The following is a 4,078-nucleotide window of genomic DNA, read 5'->3' as shown; positions in this document are numbered from 1 at the left end:
GTTTCGCGCTTTTGATCGTTTCCCCGGTGAAACGATTACGGTGGGGGGGTAGGGGGGAGGGATACAAATTCGCTCGACAATGCACGTTTTCTTTCTTCTTTTTTCCTCTTTTTCTTTTTCTTTTTTCTTTTTTCTTTCTTCTTTTTCTTTTTGCCCCCTCCTTCCTTTTCGCTCTTTCCTCCCCATATTTTCCTCCTCGTGCGTTCGCGTTGCACACGCGAAGGTGTTGCACAGCAGGTTTGTTGTTTTTTCCTTTTTTCCTATTTTGCTGTTAATGACGCGTGCGAGGAAAAACGCGCGAGGCAAGCAAGAGCGTTGCGACAGACGTTCGCCACTCGCGTCAAAGGGCTTTCGCGGGAGAGACGGTTGACTCTGATCGATTTTGAAATTAGCGCTTCGGGAAAATGGCTATTCTTCTTTTCTTCTTTTCCTTTTTTTTTTTCTTTTCTTTAGAGAAATTAGAATTATTTCGAGATTTTTTAAGGGTGGAATGGAGGGTAATGGTTAATTTTACAAACGCGAAGAGTCGGTGTGAGCGAGATATGGAGGGCTTTTTATCTTCGCGAAATCAGAAGTTTCGTCCGAAAAAAAAAAAGAAAAAAAGAAATTCCCAATCGTATCAATTCGACGATCTATCCGCAGAATTCATCCTGTTAATTAATTCTTTCACCGTGCCACGCTGTTATGTTATACTCGATATATTTCCTCCAAGTTTTTCGGACATCGAAATTGATTAAAACGGTAGGATCGATATCGATACCGAGTCGAAATCAGGATTGAAAATATTGTTTAGCCTAGCTCCAGTAATTATCACACTGGAACATTCCAGAACGAGAAGAACGAACTATTCTTGATCACAAGATTTTAACCTCACCCTTTAGAAACTTTAGAAATTGACTCGATATCATAAATTGATAAAAATATACGTGACTTAATCTTTATGTTTTATTAACCGACCATTTCTCTCAAAATTTAAAAAATCAAAAAACTTATCCTCCTCGTATAAGGATACAATTTCTCGACTCGAGAAATACTCGAGAGATCTTCCAATTTTCTCGACGAACCCCAACCAAGGGTTGCGATACACGTCTCTTAGAGCGGGGGGGACACGGAGGTGTTCTAAGCAAGAAGAGTTGGCCCGTGACGTACGAGGGGAACAGGGGGCGTGCTATTTAAACCACGGACGTATCAATAACGGAGTAGTTTTTGGCGGATTTCATTGATTTCCGATAGAGTTGCGCTGATGTGGAGGGACCTAGGGCAGGTAGGCTACATGCACAACATTGTAATTGATTGGACCTGTGGCCTGATAACCGCTCGGTGACCTCACCACCCGGTTCGATACGCGTACTCGGTCATGGAATAATTATTTCTTCTTTCTCCCCTTTGGATCCTGTCCTCTGTCCACGGCTTTCGATCGATTACAATGCCGATCCGTCGTCGTCCGGATTCGATTCGTGCCACGTTTCCGCCGCGTTTCGATACCCTTTCGAGGCGAAAAACTGGAGAGGGGAGGGGAAAAAAAAAAAAAAGAAAGAAAAGATTCTTCGAAATTTTTATATTGGCACGTTACATACATTCGATCTTTTCGAGGAGAGTTTGATAAGATTTTTAATCGAAACGTATCCGTGAACGGATAAAATTACTTATTTTTAACGAATTCATAAATGTTATCCGATATTGCGTTCGTCCAAATAAATGAAATTTTGTATAATCTCTTCTGCGTCGAAAATATATTTCTATTTCGTTTCTATTTTACCGCTTCCTATACTGCTGAAAATGACAGTAATTCTGTTAATCCAAGCCCGACTATAAATGGATACTCGGCCAAATCAAATTGGCCGAAGGGAAACTGGAATACTCGCGAAAAATTCTGTGTGGCGTTTATATTATCGACTTAAAAGCCCGCAAAGAGGAGTACGGTGTCCCTCCCATTTTTAAAAGCAATTTATTCCATGCGACAACCACGTTCGTCAAAGCCGACGTCTTATTACCCCGTCTAACGATTAATTAGAATGCACGAGGAATATCGAGCGATGAATAATTAACCGTCGTCTCTTATTTCTCCTTCCCGTATTATATTTTTCCGACACCCGATCAAAAGAAGACGGAATTAACGTCTCTGGATCCATCTGTTTCACACCGTATCCACACACGGTACAGTTTCGGCCATATTCCGTTTAAATAATTTAAAAAGGAAAGAAAGAAATTTCTGCATTCCTTGGTAAAAAAAAATTCAAAAGATCGTTTGTATTAATCTTTATATATTTTTTATATCAATTCTTCACAACTCGTCGAATCGTCGCGAGATAGTTCGAAATGGTTCGATCCAAAGAATTATTGGATCCAGCGTGTTGGACGCGCGTGCCAGAGGTACTGGCATCCGAGCTACTGTTATATTATAATAGAGACTCGATTATTTGAACATCTATTAGCCGTGAGAGCGAGTAATTACCCCGAGCGCGCCATTAAACGCAGTTTCAAATATTCGAGCACGTTCGATAACCGCATGCTTGATTTTCCGCGCCGCGTTTCACTATTAACGAGCTATTAAGAGATTTGTTCTGTCGGCTTCCTTTCGGTCGCCCGAAACATTTTAATCTCGGTAGAATCTGCGTAAACAGATAAAAATTAATACGATAGAGCTTTCTTTTTTTTTTATAAAACTCAAAAAGAGTGTAGTGCAATTTCATTCAGGAAACGAAACTCTAAAAAATTATTTTATAAAAAAAAAAAATAATATCGTCGTTGAATCTTGGCTTCTGAAAAATTGGCGAGAGATAATCTCGATTGTTAGAACGATTCCCTGAAATAATTAATTGGAGAAAATCTGGTGTTTTGTCACTTTTGTATGGAAGTTGGAGTGTCGCAACGAATCCGATTTTCTCTCGCCCTCACGGTCGCGGCCAAACACACAGTTTCGCAGTGCGTGAGCAGGAAACTTTCGTGGAAGTTACGCAGGATGAAGATACGGATCGTTCGCAAGGTGCAGGAAGAGCGCAATTCCGCGGACTTAGCAACCGAGTCGTAGGCCATCTTCGGCTAATTCCGCGCGATAAACCAACATGTTGCCCCGACTTCCGCCGATTATGATCGGAGATAGGCGCGATTTCGACGGCGCGCTCTTAATCGATCTTAATCGCGGATCCTCGCAAAATCGTCGCGGATCATCTCTCCTTCTCGAACACAAACGCTTTTCATCAAATTTGTGCAACAGCATTTCGAAACAACATTGTAATCGCATCGTTTACCTCGTCTCGAAATTGTTTGAAAACTCTTGAATCTTGAATGCATTCTTTTAAAGGAGTTGAAGAGCTCGCATCTGGAATAATATTAAATTAAATTATCGTTCGGTTCGTCGTCAAATTGAAAAATCTCAAGATTGAATTATTATTCGAAAAGAACGATTCGAAGGGATTGGAAAATATATACGTATTGAAGCAGGACTCTGGAGGCGTTCCTCTTCCTGTTTCTAACAAAGCGCATTCGAAGCGCGAGGAGGAACAATCAGACGCGAAGTTAGAAAAAGAGGGAGAGAGAGAGATTGCCCCTCGTTCCTCGAACTCTCGAGCGTTGAAATCCTCCGTATTTATCATTTAACATCCGGCTGATTACCTAATTAGCGAAATAACTAAATCGTACGTAGGACAATTTCCACCCTCCCCCTCCCTCCTCTCCTTCCTCCCTAATGGACACAGATTACACGGGGCGTCATTCGCTGTCATTAGGAACGGGAGAAACGGCCGATGCACGCTTTCAACGAAGCTGCCTCGAGCTCGAGGTGGCTTCGTTCACGGGGATACGAGCCTGTAAATGACTCTCAACCGTTAGCAAAAAAAAGGAAAAAACTCGCGTAAAAGTCGTATTCCCTTTCCGTGGGAGGAGAGAGGAAAGGAGGCGGCGAGGGAAGAAAAAAGAGAAGGCCGAGAAACGATCTTGTTTCGCGCACAGGAGGAACAAAGCTGGTAAGATGGTATGAGAGTTGTTAATGGAATTGAAATATCGTGTATTCCGATATCGTGTGCTCGCGATGGAGTCGAAGATAAACACACAAATTTCCAAGATTCGAGATTTGAAA

At 41.8% G+C, this 4,078-nt stretch overlaps 1 long non-coding RNA gene across 1 annotated transcript; it reads left to right on the top strand.

The window, feature by feature from the left end:
• The first annotated feature begins 3,359 nt into the window (after positions 1 to 3,359).
• On the top strand, positions 3,360 to 3,840 carry LOC116185486. Its single transcript, XR_004150338.1, has 2 exons — positions 3,360 to 3,638; positions 3,729 to 3,840. It is a non-coding gene; the product is annotated as an uncharacterized LOC116185486 (long non-coding RNA).
• The last annotated feature ends 238 nt before the right edge of the window (positions 3,841 to 4,078 follow it).

Source organism: Apis dorsata, unplaced genomic scaffold (assembly GCF_000469605.1).
Source record: "Apis dorsata unplaced genomic scaffold, Apis dorsata 1.3 scaffold_194, whole genome shotgun sequence".
Classification (NCBI taxonomy): Eukaryota; Metazoa; Arthropoda; class Insecta; order Hymenoptera; family Apidae; genus Apis; species Apis dorsata.
Note: the sequence above shows the minus strand (reverse complement) of the source record. Positions and strands in the feature narration are given on the sequence as shown.